At 38.2% G+C, this 17,687-nt stretch overlaps 1 pseudogene; it reads left to right on the forward strand.

Moving 5' to 3' along the window:
* Positions 1-13,979, forward strand: part of LOC118929219 (transmembrane 9 superfamily member 2-like) — a 70,095-nt pseudogene extending 56,116 nt beyond the window's left edge.
* Positions 13,980-17,687: the final 3,708 nt, after the last annotated feature.

Here is a 17,687-nt window from a genome sequence, read left to right on the forward strand (position 1 = left end):
GATGAAACTGAAGGACAGTTATAGAACTGTTAAGCACATATTAAAATTCTGGAGTGTACTTCCAAAAGGGAAATTGTTGAGCCGGCTTAACTGAGTTTATGTATAAGAAGGGGGAGGGTATGGTTTGTCGAGTGAGAAGTATGTAATTTTTCTGGCCATGGAATGGTAACTGCTGAAGTGAATCTCCCAAAAGCTAGGCAATTTGGCAGAGGAATATTGTGGCTAAACAAATTCATTAGAGCAGAAAGGTATTAAAAAGCATTTTAAGAGGTATGGTTAAATCATGGGAAACCAGACTCCCTTATTAAGATGCCAGAGACTTTTGAGACGTAAGGTGAGGATTTTGTTGTTGTATTTGTTGTTTTTTGGGAAGAACTCAAAACTCCATTTCCAACAGGAGTAAAGTGTGAGCCTTTACAAGGCAGAATAGATGACATAAGTTTTATTAGACAGAAGAGGTCATAAACACAAGGGGAAAAGGTGAAGTAGAAATAGTAAAATGAAAGAACAAATGACTGATGTTGGTATAGAAAAGATCAAAGCATGCACAGTGAGAGGTGAGGAAGCATTGCGAACAATGATCCTAAATAAGGAAGGAGATGGCAGTTACAAAGGCAACACTAGAAACTTTTAAAATTATCTATCTATCTATCTATCTATCTATCTATCTATCTATCTATCTATCTATCTATGTATCTATTTATCTATTTATTTATTTATTTATAAGTTGAGGTACCATTGATACACAATCTTATGAAGGTTTCACATGAGCAACATTGTGGTTTCCACATTCACCCATATTATCAGGTCTGCACCCCCTCTATTGTGGTCCCTGTCTATCAGCATGGTAAGATGTTATAAACTCATTACTTGTCTTCTCTGTGCTGTACTGCCTTCCCCATGAGCTAACTATACTGTGTGTGTTAATTATAGTCCCACTTAATCCCCTTCTCCCCCCTCCCCACTCACCCTCCCCAGCCCCACCCCTTTGGTAACCGCTAGTCCCTTCTCGGAGTCTGTGAGTCTGCTGCTGTTTTGTTCTTTCAGTTTTGCTTTGTTGTTATACTGCACAAATGAGTGAAATCATTTGGTACTTGTCTTTCTTCGCCTGGCTTATTTTACTGAGCATAATACCCTCTAGTTGAGTGACTAATTTAAAACTCTTTGTTTTAAATGAGTACTTGTCTGACTTGAGCCTTCTTGTAGCCCATTTCAGTGTAAGATTCTAAACTCTGTTTTTAATATATGCATTTTCTTGCTTGTGTTCACTATATTGCCTACTGAGTTTTTCCATAGTATATTTCTCCATGACTTATTTTCTGCTAGACTCTGGAGGTGCAAAGGTGAGTAGGATGTGGAAATTATTTCCTATAATAAACTGCTACCTTCTTATATGGTATTACATGGTTTAAGTCCCAGTCAGTAACTGAGTCTGCATGTTGTGTTTTAATATTCTCCTAAGGTGTGACCTTGTAATTTATTATATCCTTCTAACCAAAAGAATATTCTGACATTTGCATCAAATATGTTTATAACATTTTCCTGAAAGCATATTGTTTTCTGATGACTTTCCCTCCCTAGTGTCATCTTTGTGGATCTCTTCATTATGAATCTAATTCTTTGGGTGGAAGGATCATCAGCTGCCATTTCCTTTGGTACTTTTGACTGTTATCCTTGCAGTATGGTTTGGAATTTCAGTACCACTAACATTTTTGGGTGCATAACTTTGGAAGCTTGAAAAAGGTAAACTTTTAAAATACTGCTTTTGCTCATTGAGTGAGTGAGGTGTGAAGTAATACCTCAATGTGTACGTACTATGCTTGGAATGCAAAATGTAGCATTGGAAAAAACTACAAAGAATAATCATTTTGGAATAAAGGATTTTTAAACAATTTAAAGGAAAGACGGTAACACTTTAAAAGACATTACTTAATGTACTTTCCACTTTTTAAGTTGTTTATATTTTATTCTATCTCTGATGGACAAAATTAAAAGGAAGGCTTGACTCCGAACAGGGCATAGAACATTTCTGAGAGCAATCCAAGAGGGTAGGAAGGCTGACTTCAAAAAAGTCAGAAAAGTAATAGGATTAGACAGTGGTGGAAGAAAGGCAAGACATAGTTCAAGAAATGGGGCCGTTCAGTTTACAGATTTGAAGTTAGCGTAGTCCATGTATAGGGAAAAGGAGGAGGACACTGAAAAGCCTAAATGAGGCCACACTGCAAATTGATTGTATAATGACATAGCGTGAGTTTGTGGAGGGCAGAGGGGGTAGAAATCGAACAAGACAAAACAGGAGGTGGAGTCCCACAGAGAGCAGAAAAAAAGAAAAGTTTCTGAAAACTACTAACAAATTTTTAAGAGACAAACTTAGACAAACTGTAAGAGAGAACTTTTTGACATACTTCATATTGTAATAGTCACTGGTGAGTCTTGTCCAATCTCTCCCTTGAAATTTATAAGAAAGAGTAAACATCCTTATTGTCTAACTCTGTGCTACTTAGTATGGAGGCCACCAGCCACAGCTTTTGAGAGCTTTTGAGTGCTTGAAATGTGGCTAGTCTGAATTGAGATATGCTGTAAGTGGATTTCAAACATTTAGACCACCACCACCACCAACTATTTAAAATAGCTGGTTAATACTTCTTATATTGATCACAAATTTAAATGATAACATTTGGGCATGTTAGATCAAATAAAATATATTAATAAATTAATTTCACCTGTTTCCTTTTCCTTTCTTAAATCCCGCTTCTAAACAATTTTAATGGGGTATGTGGCTTGCCTTATGTTTCTAATGCACAGCATTGGTCTAGCCTCTCTGTGCACATGACTGCTCTTGGAAAGGGTCTATGTCCTTTTCAGATTCAAGGTTTTGCACTGAGATTATATTTGTATACATTTACTTTAATTTCCTGTCATTCTGATTTTCACCTGATTTATTTTCAAGGAGTTTAGGTGTCCAGTTTCACACAAACCAGATTCCCCATCAGATTCCTCAACAGACTTCTTTCATGAAACCACTTCTTGGCATCATTGTTAGTGGCATTTTACCTTTCGGCTGTATTTTTACTCATCTCTTTTTCATTCTAAACAGTATTTGGTGAGTACTCTGTCTTCATAATCTCAGACATCTTGTTAATAAATTAATTTCCCTATATTTCAAGGAAGTTAAATTCTAATATGGTGAGACTTCATTTGTTCCTGCTTTATACAGCAAGTGATCATCTGACCCTGGTGGTGGCGGCGGGGTGGGTGGGTGGTGGGGGTGCCCTAGGATACAAAGACTTAAGTCACAAATTTTTAAAGCCACTTTTGGATGGAAATTTCTATGCAGATTTTTAAAAGTAGTAACATATGTTTCAGACCTTCTAGATGACTTACCAAAGTTGGTCTCAAACTCTACTCTGAGCCCTTGCAGGGGGTGGGGAAGGGGTGTCCCTTGGAGGGAGGGGTCTAAAGATGGGAGGGGGCAGCTCTGATTTGCATCTGTTTTCCATACTTTCCATACTGACTTTCCACACTGCAAGAGTTCCGTTAGCGTTCCTCTGCGAGGAGTAATTTGAAGACCACCGGCTTGGAGTCTTCATTTGTACTGAGCTGTAAGTAATGTTTTTCTGCTTTCCTGTCAACTGTTAGTTCTGGTGTCATGATGCCTGTTCCTTTCCTCTTCAATTTGCTACCTTTATTGTGTTGTGCTTTAAGGATTCTAATAACCAAGATAGTTAGAAATGCATGTAAGGAAGAACCCATGCTCTCTGATTGAAGTACAGCAGCTTTGGTGCCCTAGCTTCGTGACAGCTATTTCAGTTGCTCTGAGTCTCTTTTTTCTTAACTTCCTGATTCTGGAACTGCATTCTGGTGCTGGGAGCTGACCAAGTTGGGTGTTGCTGGGAAGGGATTTTTGCAAATAGGGCAAGTCCCCATAAAATAAAATGCAGGAGCCCACTCTGTGTGTTTGTAACACCTTTGTCCCAAGGCAGTCTTTCAGGGTAAACTTTTAAGTCCTCAAAAATTAGGCTTAATCATGTACATTAATTGCTTACTTTTTAAACAGTATTGTGCAAAATTTGTTTGACAAATAAGCAATAAAATCTGTTACCTTGCCAGCAACTAAATATTTGACATGCTCTAAAATAGATGATAGCAACCATATTTTTCAGATGGGAGACCATATTTTTTTGATGGGAAAGTAATTTTAAAGTGAGAGCTGAAAGACTCTTCAGACAAATTAGTTTTTGTTTCAATGAAAAAGACTGTGCTTGTTGCATACAAATTTGTATATATGTATTATCTGCAGAGATGACTCTCCCCACCCCCATCCTTCATCCTTGCACCCGGGTATATATTTTACATGACATTTTAAAATGGGGAATTGATCGGTTCATCAGTTTGTTATCTGCAGAAGGCTTTCAAAAATGTATGTTGCTTACCCCAATTTAGTCAGCTCAGCTCTATCATAATGCAAGAAATGACTTCATTCCTTTAAAGTTTGACCTAAATGTAGTCCATAGACAGATCTTTTAAAAGATGCATGTTTGAAAGTATATTTAATAGAATTATGGTGGTCTGCTTTAAAGCCCTCTTTGGAGAGGCTGTCTGTCAGTAGACCTTCAGAGGCAAAGTGGTGTTTGATTTTATGGGTTTCTGTTGTATAATGTAACTGCTAGTATTTAGCCATTTACAACCTTCCATTTCTAAAGAGAAAGCATGTTTTTAAGGGTGTATACAGAAAATTATAGACATATTCATGCGTCTGTAGTGAAAACTAAATTATATGAGCAGAGAGATATGGGTAAGTAGCAACAGATTCTGACTAGAGAACATACAGCCATATTCTGAAGCTGTATAGGTAAGGGAATATATATTTTTTGATACTAGATGGATAGATGAGGGTTTGGAATGAAGAGTTAAAGGTGAGAGAAGTGTGTGTGACTGTCTTTTGTGTAGATAAGGGCTGATCTTTCTGTGTGTATTGTTAAAGTTTATTTTAAAGCAGTCATTTTTATTTTCTGGTCTCATCAGATGTACTTCATTTCTGGTTTCCTATTCTTAGTCTTTACAATTCTCCTGATTACCTTTTCAGAGGCTATGGTTTTGCTGTATTATCTTCATTTATGTGCTGAGGTAAAGATACAAGAAACTAAGGCATCTGAAGCTTTCTAAATTTGAATTATCGGAATTAGAAGTCTGTACTGAGAAAGGAACTGAAATAAATGGTAACTGCATGGTTTCTACAACTTGGGATCAGTTTTATATTGTGTTTTCCTAATGACACATTTTGATTTTGATGCAGCTATCAAGTTAATGCTACTGTGATGGAAAATTTCACCAGAAAGCAATTTCTCTCAGGCTAGTTACTATAATTGCTGCATAATATTCAGTTAACATAGAAAAATATGGGGAACTGATCTGATATTTAGACATATAAATCTGGCGTGGGGTTTTGTTTTTTAACAATTAAAATTTTCTTGCAGCTTAGGCCAGGATTGTATTTTGTGCCTTTCATTGCCTTTTGGTTACCATGGACATAAACAATTCTTTTTACTCCATTCTACCTCCATTTTTTTCCTGACATTCTGGATGAAGTGGTAGTGAGCATTGCTTTCTTAAATCCCTCTTATTTTGGTAATTAAATGTGAGTCTCTAAAGGTGGCAAAAAGGAATGATTATTATATACATAATGTCTAAAAGCATTTTTTTAATTGAGCTATAGGTATAAAAGTAAAAAAAATGCAATTGTATATGTATAATATACTTAGCCACTTACTAATTATATGGTACATTTTTCATAGAAAATCTGCAGTAATCATTAATGAAATATACAGGAATAGATATATGATGTGTGTACTTTTATTTCTTAGAAAATGTTTTGGGGTCCCCCAAGATCATCCACATGTTTGGTGATTCACTAGAAGGACTCATGGGACTCAGCGTAGAGATATATTTATGGCTAGGGGTTCTTACAGCTAAAGGATATATACCAGGATCAGCAAGGGAAAAAAACGTAGGTGGAGCCTGGAGAAATCCATGTAGAGTCTTCCTGTGCTTTCTCTCTCCCATGATGGGACACCGCAAGCGTGCTCCTTTCTCTAGCAGTGAAAGGTACAGTAGCATATGTGCAGTGTTTCTGCCCTGGGAAGCCCATTAGAGACTCAGCATCCAAGGAGTTTTATTGGGAGCTGGTCACACAGCCACCTTCTGCCTAGCAAGTGCAAAGATTCCAGACTCCCAAAACGAAAGCAAGTGTTGATCATGTCACATTGTTTGTATAGTCTAGGTATATAGCAAGCCAGTCTTACCAGTCAGGGAATGATTAAATGTCAAATTCCCGGATGTAAGCCAAGGGCCAACCTTGCAAGTAGGCCCTTCTAAAGACAGCAACCTCAGACCTGCTACACTAACTCTTTCCTGCACTGTCTATCCCCTTGGCCTTTGACCACAGTGCCTTTACAGTAAAATTATGATCAGTAGGAGCCCCTGGGGCAGGGTGAGACTAACCAGCAGATCAACCTTAGTCATGCCTCCATGGATCCCGAATTTAGCTCATTAAAACAAATCCCATTAACCACAAAAGCCTTGCTTCAGTTTCTATGCTGAACTTTTTTACCTGGTCTGAAGCATCAATCAGGCCCAGCACAACTCAGGCCAGTAAATTGAAGCTGACCTGAAAGCCTCCCAGGGCTGAGGCAGCGTCATGACGGAAAGGATGCACACCATGTTAGACGTACAATCCCCAAAGACTCATGTGGGACCCCTGGAAACAGAGCTTATAATTGTTGGGGCACCCCAAGCAGAACATACATTAGTCAGACACTATATATTACATTACATTTCTTATAAAACTTCCCCTTTTATTTCTTTTAATCCTTAATCTTACTGAGCCTATTTTATGTTTGTTGTTACAATAATTGCTAACCCATTTATAGTTAGAATTTCATCTAAAAAGTCGTATTTCTCTGCTTCTTTTTGCAGGACTGTTATTGGTGGTAGAGGCTTTTTCACCAGAAGTTTCTTAGCTGTTTACCTTTTTATGTGTGCAGTTCATTGCCTCTTTACCAAACTTCACATCATGGACATTGCAAGCACCATTTTGTACTTTGGGTACACGATGATCATAGTCTTGATTTTCTTCCTTTTCACAGGTAACCACAGAATTACTTTGTGTATTTCAGATGCTGTAAAGAGATGTGGATAGAGCCATAATGTAATAAACATCAATTAACAATTAATGGAAGGAATAGGAACAAAGTCATCATGTTCATTTTTATGCTTTGGGGATAAAAGAATGCAAAGCCTAGGGAACTGGAGGGACCTTCTATACTAAGTACAAAGTATCCCTTGCAAATGTTTTTAAACAGTAAGGATGTGTTCCAAAGCACAGAAAGGGTTATGTGTAATCAGTTTTGGATAGCCTCCAAGCATAAAAATACTGACTGGAATAGCTTTTAAATTAGTCAAATTAGATTACTTAAATATATGGTCATACAAGCAATTACATGTGAAAGACAAGATGTATACTTCTCAGGATTACTCATTTGGAGTGGTTATTTGGGTCTAGATGTGAAGGGAACTTTTGTTTAGATTAAAGCTTGAAGCAGGTGAAAGAGCGGATGACATAAAATGGCCCAGTTGGGGAAATAATGAAGTTGGAGAGCTTGAAGCCCTTTGCAACACAAGTGAGGCAGCGTTCCACCTCCACCTGCCTCACGTTTAAGTTCTGGCTTTGGCTCAGGTCACATCAGTCATTTAGGACATGTCCATTTGGAACATTTCAGGTATTTTCATTGATTGTAACTCTCAGGTTCAATGGATAAGTAAAAATTCACAATGGAAATTGGTCAGAAACCAAAGACTTAAGACAAATGTAAATGTTCTCTGAGAAACCAGGCTTCTTGGTGGTGGCTGCTTTGTGATGCAGTATTTATTACCTGTGTACTGCCAGTCTCAACCCTTCAATAGAGGGAAGACCGTGCAGACCTCCTCTTACCTCTCAGCCACCAGAAGTTCATTGAAAACTGAAGGTGTGGAAGCATCATACCATTCTAGTCTAACCAGGCTCCCCATGTTGGTTTTTTAGTTTTTTTTTTAACTGTTTGTTGAAATACTGATCATGAGTGTACAGCTGGGTGTGTTACCGCAAAGTGAGCACACGTGGTGATAGCTCCTGTCAATAAGCAGTGCAAGGTGATCCCCTTGAAGCCACCGTTGGGTCTCTTTCCACTCACCTTCCTCAAAGACCACCACTATCTTGACTTTTTTTCGGAAATGTGTATAACTGGACTCCCACAGGATGTGCTCTTTTATGTCTGGTTTCTTTTGTGGCTGGTTTCATTCCCTCAGTACTGTTTGCAAGCATCACCCACACCACCGTGTGTAGGCGATCTGGGCCCCTCATGGCGTTCAGTCCGTGTTTTCCCCACAGCGAGTTAGTTACTGGCTTTTACACTTGTGTAATGTGCAGTCTGAGCACAGTAATTTCAGACTGTTTTTTCTTTATCACCTAACATTTTGACTCAGGTTGCTTTCTTCTGGGAGTCTTACATTGTAACAGCCTCTTTCAAAAGTTAGTTGTAATCCTGAACGGTCACCTTTTCCCATTGGTGGTTCCACCACTTGGGTTGCTTCTGTCAGCACACTACTCTGAGCACTGACTCACAGAGGTTCACAGCGATCTCTTGCCAAATCGAATGGCCTTTCCCTAGTCTTCATGCTCCTTGGCTTCTTTATTTAACAGTACTCAACACCTATTCTGTGAAAATCTCTCCAGATGATTTGCGTTATTGTCCTTGTCCACGCTGTGCCTTCTTTGTTTCCCTTCCTCTTCCTGCCACCTCACTGTAGTCTTTATCCAAGGTTCAGTCTTCAGCATTCCAGCCTTTTCTTTCCACATTCTCCCTTTTCAAGCTTATGGCTTCACTTATCAACTCAGTGCCAACAACTCTCAAATCTCTTCTCTAGCCGCAATGTCTATCCAGTTGTGTTCCAAACATTTCAATATCCCATTGCTACTGCCAGCTCAGCATGCCCCTGAAAATGAATTTAGCGCTTCCTTTCCCCAAAACTGACTCATCTTCATTTCTTCCTCTTTTTGACTATCATCTCTAGTTTCTGATCTCCTTAGCTTATTTTGCAGGAATTCTATATTTTTCTTTTTATTAAGGTATCATTGATACACACTCTTATGAAGGTTTCACATGAAAACCATTGTGGTTACTACATTCACCCATATTATCAAGTCCCCCCCAACCCCACTGCAGTCACTGTCCGTCAGTGTAGTAAGATGCCACAGAGTCACTACTTGTCTTCTCTGTGCTACACTGTCTTCCCCATGATCCCCCCACACCATGTGTACTAATCATAATACCCCTCAATCCCCTCCCCCAGCCCTCCCCTTTGATAACTGCTAGTTGGTTCTTAGAGTCTATGAGTCTGCTGCTATTTTGTTCCTTCAGTTTTGCTTTGTTGTTATACTCCACAAATGAGGGAAATTGGTAATTGTCTTTCTCTGCCTGGCTTATTTCACTGAGCATAATACCCTCCAGCTCCATCCATGTTGTTGCAAATGGTAGGATTTGTTTACTTCTTATGGCTGAATAATATTCCATTGTGTATATGTACCACCTCTTCTTTATCCATTCATCTACTGATGGACACTTAGGTTGCTTCCATATCTTGGCTATTGTAAAAGTGCTGTGATGAACATAGGGGTGCATACATCTTTTCAAATTAGGGATTTTGTTTTCTTCGAGTAAATTCCTAGGAGTGGAATTCCTGGGTCAAATGGTATTTCTACTTTTAGTTTTTTGAGGAACCTCCATACTGCTTTCCACAATGGTTGAACTAATTTACATTCCCACCAGCAGTGTAGGAGGGTTCCCCTTCTCCACATCCTCGCCAGCATTTGTTGTTGTTTGTATTTTGGATGCTGGCCATCCTAACTGGTGTGAGGCGATATCTCATTGTGGTTTTAATTTGCATTTCCCTGATGATTAGCGATGTGGAGCATGTTTTCATGTGCCTGTTGGAAATCTGAATTTCTTCTTTGGAGAAGTGTCTGTTCATATCCTCTGCCCATTTTTTAATCGGGTTATTTGCTTTTTGTTTGTTGAGGTGTGTGAGCTCTTTATATATTTTGGATGTCAGCCCCTTATCAGACATTTCATTTATGAATATATTCTCCCATACTGTAGATTGCCTTTTTGTTCTGCTGGTGGTGTCCTTTGCTGTACAGAAGCTTTTTAGTTTGATGTAGTCCCACTTGTTCATTTCTTATTTTGTTTCCTTTGCCTGAGGAGATGCATTCAGGAAAAAGCTGCTCATGTTTATATTCAAGAGAGTTTTGCCTATGTTTTCTTCTAGAAGTTTAATGGTTTCATGATTTACATTCAGGTCTTTGATCCATTTCGAGTTTACTTTTGTGTGTGAAGTTAGGCAGTAATCCAGTTTCATTCTCTTAAATGTAAGCTGTCCAGTTTTCCAAAGACTAGCTGTTGAAGAGGCTGTCATTTCCCCATTGTATATCCATGGCTCCTTTATCATACATTAATTGACCATGTATGCTTGGGCTAATATCTGGACTCTCTATTCTGTTCCATTGGTCTATGGGTCTGTTCTTGTGCCAGTACCAAATTGTCTTGATTACTGTGGCTTTGTAGTAGAGCTTGAAGTTAAGGAGTGTAATACCCCCAGATTTGTTCTCTCTTCTCTGAGTGATTTTTTTAAATGACAACTTCAAAATGAGCAATGTCCCCTAATGTCAAAAAATGTTGAGAAGTTTCATACTTAGAAAAATCATGCATTCATCCAGAGCTCTTCCTTGTAGTCACCACATTCTTCTTCGGTACTTGCATTTAACCATGGCTCAGCAGCGGAAATACAGGACTTCTCAGCTGTCACCTTTTAATATTGAGTATTATGACTGTAGGAAGACACTATATATATATATATGAAGAATATTTCCATGTTGCTACATATCCCTTATATTTATCATTTTTATAGGTGCTGAATCCATTGAGCAGATTACTTTACTTAGCTATTTCTTTACTATTGAACTTATTTTTTCCCTATTTTGGATTATTTTCTTAAGGTAGTCTGTGAAATGGGATGGCAGGGTCAAAAATCATGAATTTTGGGGGGCTCTGTATGCTTTTCTGCCATCAGCAGAGTATATCAGCTTCCCTCTAGCCTTAGCTGGGATTGAATATTATTTGAAAAACAAAACAAAACAGCAAAAAGTGATTTTATTTTTTCTAACACAGTATGTCTAAAATGGTACCCCACTGTTTCTTTTCTCTCATTTTTTGAGCCAAAGGGCTGGTGTTCCTCTACCCAATTTTCAGTTGGTAGCACTCTTACAGACGTGTAAAATGCCATGTCAAAATAGGACTCAAGGGCCAGAGAGAGGGAGGATCAACCACAATGTACCAAAATGTCATTGAAGGGCACCAGGAGGGAAACTTGGTATTGTACAGACAAAGACAAATAAATTTCAGTTAAGGTTGGGTGACTTGCCCCCAATTCTAGCTAGTACTAGTATAACTAGTTCAACAGCTGGTTAAACTAATTAAAAAAGAAACTGAGTCCGTGCATGACTAAGTAGGCTATGATCTCTTTATCTGATCACTTTACTGAGATCTCTAAGGGGCGCGCATGGATGGTATGCTTACAGGTACTTGGTCATGATTGGAGGATTAGTGATCTTTTTATTCGCATCAAGTTTTCTTATGTATCAACAAATGAGTTAAAGTCTTAAAATTAATTGAAATAATGTATTTCTATTTTGATAGAATGGATGTAAAACCACCATAACCAATTAAGATCTAACCCCTAGGATTCCTTCTCCTAAAGTCTAAAATGCTGTGTTGTATTATAATAATGGTGTTTATAGCCTAATATAAACTTGGCTGTCATTGCTATTGGGTATTAAATATTTCATATGATGATATGTGTTTTAGGCAAGCAATGAGACGTGTTTGCATTTAGCCACAGTCTATTATTCTACAGCAGTGGTTCTCAGCCAGGGGTGAATTTGCCTTCCAGGGAACAGTTAGTAATATCTAGAGACAGTTTTGATTATCATGACTGGGAGGGTGCTAAATATGTCTAGTGGGTAAACATCATCCAATGTACAGAACAGCCCTCCACAACAATTATATGCCCCAGATGGCAATAGTGGGACTTTTAAGAAATCCTGTCTACCAGTAGTGACTCTATAGTATCTTACTATGCTGATGGAGAGTGACTGCAATCACTGTGTGGGGGACTTGATAATATGGGTGAATGTTGAAACCACAATGTTGCTCATGTGAAACCTTAATAAGATTGTATGTCAATGATACTTTAATAAAAAGAGAGAAACCCTGGTCTAGAGTGAACTATTTTTGAACCTCACTTTTGCGTAGGAGTTAATGTTATTTTCAAAATACAGTTTTGAAAGTCTCAAGAGATCATGTTTAGAATCTGAGACTGCACCACCAGTCACTGTGCAGTGATTGAAGCCAGTGTGATACAAAGAGGTTTTAAAACCCAGAAAAAGTATTAGCCAAGTGCAGAGTGCTTTGCTGTTGGCTTTCTCACTGAGAGGCTGTGCTTTGAATGTATTTTTATTCATTAAAAGAAGCTAATGAAGCTCAGTATATTTTGAGAGTATCTACTGTGTAATATTTTATCACTAAATTAAAGAATGTTCTCACACAGTGCAAGATGAAATATAATATACTGAAGGAAAAGTCCAATTATCTTAACACACAAATGTTAGCTGTAGTGGGCCTTTTGTGTTTTATTATACTGAGTTTCTTTGCCTTATTAAAATTTTCAATTCTAAAGGCCAAAAGATCAAAAAGGGATAAAGATGTATTAATGCTAATTGCTAACCAACCACTTTATTAAGCTTCTTCTGTGGGCTTGGCAGTGTGCTAATAGGGAATACAGAAACATAAGATGTAAAACTATTTGTTTTTTATTGAGTTGGCTGCATACTATTTGCATACATTTATCTAATTTCATTCTCACCATTATGAGGTGTGTTTCATATTACTCCCATTGCATGGATGAGGAAACTGAGGCCCAGAGAGGTTGATTTGCTCAAGGTCACCCAGCTGGTAAGCGTTTGAAGTATGATACATTCAAACCCAGCTTGGTTATGGAACTGACTCCATAGTTCACTCTCTTAAAACTCTCTCTGTCCTCTTCAAGAAATAGGTACTTCCCTTGAGCTGGGGCCAAACCAACAACCAAAGGATGCCTGTGGAATCTGCTCAATATCCTCTGTTTGGTCGGGTGGACTGCTCTTAACTGGGAGAACTAAAATTGATGTGTGTAAGACAATAAAATACCACTCTCAGGAATATAAACGAAAACAATATCTCATCTTTTCCATGCCCTTTCAACCCTTCTTTAAAAAAAAAATACAAGCACATCCTTCCAGTTTTTCCACATTATTCTAGGATAGAGGGAGTGAAGGCTAGTGTAAGCTCTGGAATAATTCCATTATCTCTTCAATTCCAGCTTGTTTTGATTTTGATTTCTATTTATTGACCAAAGTCCTAGGTGGAAGCCAGTATTCCTGTAGTTCCGTGTCATACTAAAAAAAAAATTCAAAGGAAGGAAGCATTCCTTTTCCCCAGAGATAAGCAGAAGCTGCACTCTATGGCATTCTCTGGCATCTCATATCTGGGTTTATTTCTGCCCTTCACCAAGCTTTTCCTGTCTAACTGCTGCTTGTTGTTTCAGGTCTTTCTGCACAAAGCAGTTTCTGGTCACCTCAGCCCCTACTGATACCTTCATCCTAGAACAATTGGAGCAGACTTGGCTTTGAGTCCTGGACTGCATATTGGTTGTGTGTTGTAACATAAAGCTTTTTAACTCTCCAAGCCTCTGTTTCCTTCTAGAATGGGGAAAATCATAGTATGTCCCTCAGAGAATTCATCATGATGTGATCACACGTGTGACGTACTCAACCCAGAACATATAATAAATACTTAGTAAACAACAGCTATCATCATCATCATCATCATCATCATTGAGTGGTCAGGAAATGCAAATTTGGTCATCTCATGCTTTAGCTTATGTATCTTTTCTGGCTCCTAGTTGCCTACATAAAAAAACCCAAACTTATTCTTTTTAATTGAAGTATAGTTTGTACACAATATTATATTGGTTTCAAGTATAAAACACAGGGATTCAACAGTTATGCACATTATTAAATCCTCACCCCAACTAGTGCAGTTACTATCTGTCCACATAGGAAGATGTTATAGACTCCTTACTTGTCTTCTCTGTGATGTACCACCATCCCTGTGACCAACTTATATTATGATTGGGAAGTTTTAGGCCCCTTTATCCACCCCTGCCTCCCACCATCTACGCACCCCAACCCCTCCCCTGTGGTAACCACCAGTCACTTCTCAGTGTCTATGAGTCTACTGCTGCTTTGTTCATTCTGTTTTGTTTTTAGATTCCACAAATAAATGAAATCATATGGTATTTGTCTCTCTCCACCTGGCTTATTTCACATAGCACAGTACCTTCTAGGCCCATCTGTGTTGATGCACAAGGCAGGATTTGTTTCTTTTTTATGTCTTAATAATATTCCATTATGTATGTATGTAGTACATCTTCTTTGGTTGCTTAGGTTGCTTCCTAAGTGTCTTGGCTATTGTAACTAATGCAAAAATAAACATAGGGATGCACTTATCTTTTCAAATCGGAGGTTTTGTTTTCTTCAGGTAAATTCCTAGAAGTGGAATTACTGGGTCATATGGTATTTCTATTTTTTTTTTTTTTAGGAACCTCCATATTGCTTTCCACAGTGCCTGCTCCAATTTATGTTCTCACCAACAGTGTAGGAGGGTTCTGTTTCCTCCACATCCTTGCCAACATTTGTTATTTCTTGTGTTTTGGATAGTGGCCATTCTGACTGGTATGAGGTGATATCTCATTGTGTTTTTGATTTGCATTTCCCTGATGATTAGTGATGTGGAGCATCTTTTCATGTGCCTGTTGGCCATCTGTATTTCTTCTTTGGAGAAATATCTGCTCAGATCCTCTGCCCATTTTTTAATTGGGTTATTTGGTTTTCTGGTGTTGAGGTATATGAGTTCTTTATATATTTTGCATGTTAGCCTCTTATTGGATAAATTAATTATCAATATATTCTCCCATACTATCAGTTGCCTTTTTGTTTTGTTGCTTGTGTCCTTTGCTATACAGAAGATTTTTAGTTTGATGTAGTCACACTTGTTCATTTTTTATTTTGTTTCCATTGCCCAAGGAGATGTGTCCAGGACCAATTTCTCATACTTAGGTTCAAGATATTTTTGCCTATATTTTCTTCTAAGAGTATTATAGTTTCATGTCTTAACATTCAGGCCTTTGAGCCATTTCAAGTTTACTTTTATGTATGCAGTTAGACAGTAATCCAGTTTCATTCTCTTGCATGTAGTTGTCCAGTTTTCCCAACACCAGTTATTGAAGAGACTGTCTTTTCTCCATTGTATATTCATGGCTCCTTTATCCTATATTAATTGACCGTACCATACTGTTTTGATTACTGTAGCTTTGTAGTATAGCTTGAAGTCAGGGATCATGATATCCCTAGCTTTGTTCTTCTTTCTCAGGATTGTTTTGACTATTTGGGGTCTTTTGTGGTCTCATATGAATTTTAATATCATTTGCTCTAGTTCATTGAAAAATGCTGTCAGTGTTCTGATAGGGATTGCATTGAATCTGTAAATTGCTTTGGGCAGGATGGCCATTTTGACAATATTAATTCTTCCTATCCATGAGCACAGGATAGATTTCCATTTATTGGTGTGTTCTTCAATTTCTCTGGAGTGTCTTATAGTTTTTAGAGTAAAGGTTTTTCACCTCCTTGGTTAGGTTTATTCCTAGGTATTTTATTCTTTTTGATGCAATTGTAAATTGATTTGTTTTCCTGATTTCTCTTTCTGCTAGTTCATCATTAATATATAGGAATGTAACAGATTTCTGTGTATTAACTTTGTATCCTGCAACTTTGCTGAATTCAGTTATCAATTCTGGTAGTTTTGCGGTGGATTCTTTGGGGCTTTTTATGTACAATATCATGTCATCTGCAAACAGTGACAGTTTAACTTCTTCTTTACCAATCTGGATGCCTTTTATTTCTTTGTGTTTTCTGATTGCTGTGGCTAGGACCTCCAGTACTGTGTTGAATAAAAGTGGTGAGAGTGGATATCCTTGTCTTTGTTCCTGATCTTAGAGAAAAAGCTGTCAGCTTTTCACTATTGAGTACAATGTTGGCTCTGGGTTTGTCATATATGACCATTATTATGTTGAGGTACTTGCCCTGTATGCCCATTTTGTTGAGAGTTTTTATCATGAATGGATGTTGAATTTTGTTGAATGCTTTTTCAGCATCTATTGAGATGATCATATGGTTTTTATCCTTCCTTTTGTTAATGTGGTGTATCACATTGATTTATAAATATTGTACCATCTTTGCATTCCTGGAATAAATCCCACTTGGTCGTGATGGATGATCCTTTTTTTAAATTCAGTTTGCTTATGTTTTGTTGAGGATTTTTGCATCTGTGTTCATGAGGGATATTGGCCTATAATTTTCTTTTTTCTGTAGTGTATTTTTCTGGTCAAACCCAAGCTTCTTAACGTGGCATTCATTACCTGGCTCCCACCTGCTCCTGCAGTCTTTTCTCCTATATGGTCTCTTTAATGTTTCCTTATTTTTCTGATCACACACCCCTGATGTTCCAACCCGGCTCCCATGGTTCTCACTGATCCTTAAAACTGCCAGGGTTTGAATTGTCAGGCCTTTATGGGTACTTTCCCTTCTGTCTGGAATAGCTGTCTCCCATCCACAGATGCCTCTGCTTCCAGCTTTAGTGCACCTTCTCTATGATGCTGTCTCCACATTCCTGTCATTCATTCATTCAAATTGTTATATTGAATACCTCCTGTGTGTCAGGCACTGCTCCGGAGGCTGGGGCTTTAGCAGTGAACAAAACTTTATGTAAAGGGATAAAAATTCTTATACTCATGGAGCTTACAATGCTAAGCAGTTAATTTAAACAGCTCAATTTAACAAGCATTTGTTGTCCATCTACAATGTGCTCAACACTGTGGTGAGCACTGGGGGGTACAAAATTAAGTAAGACTTAACCGCTAGCCTCGAGGTTGTAGTCTAGAGGGAGAAGACCTCTAAACAGATCATATCCATGCATTGTGGTAAGGAGCCTAATAGGGCGAAGCCCAGGGTTTTGTGAAAGCATTGAAGAGCGGCACCTAGCCCAGTCATTGGCAGGGGGAAAGAAGTCAGGGAAAGTTTTTCTGGAGAAAGTGATAGAACTAAATCTTGAGGGAAGACTGAATCTTAAAATTAGAAGGCAGAATTGACTAGCTGAGCAAGGCATGGGATCTAGAGGTCTGTAGGTAATTTGAAGGTGCTAGGTTTGAAATTTAAGGTACAGAGTGGCAGGAACAAGGCCTAGAGAAGTAGGCCAGGGCCCCGTCCTGGAGGGCCTTGTATGGCAACACTAAGAAATTGGAATATTTATCATATATAGTAGTTATTTTCAAACTTGGGTGTGCATCACATTAACCTGTGGAAATTACTTAAAACCAACTAAAACCAAAGAACCGGAATCTCAGGGCCCATCTGATTGAATGAGAATCCTTGCTGATCTGTA

The sequence above is a fragment of the Manis pentadactyla genome, chromosome X, assembly GCF_030020395.1.
Source record: "Manis pentadactyla isolate mManPen7 chromosome X, mManPen7.hap1, whole genome shotgun sequence".
Lineage (NCBI taxonomy): Eukaryota > Metazoa > Chordata > Mammalia > Pholidota > Manidae > Manis > Manis pentadactyla.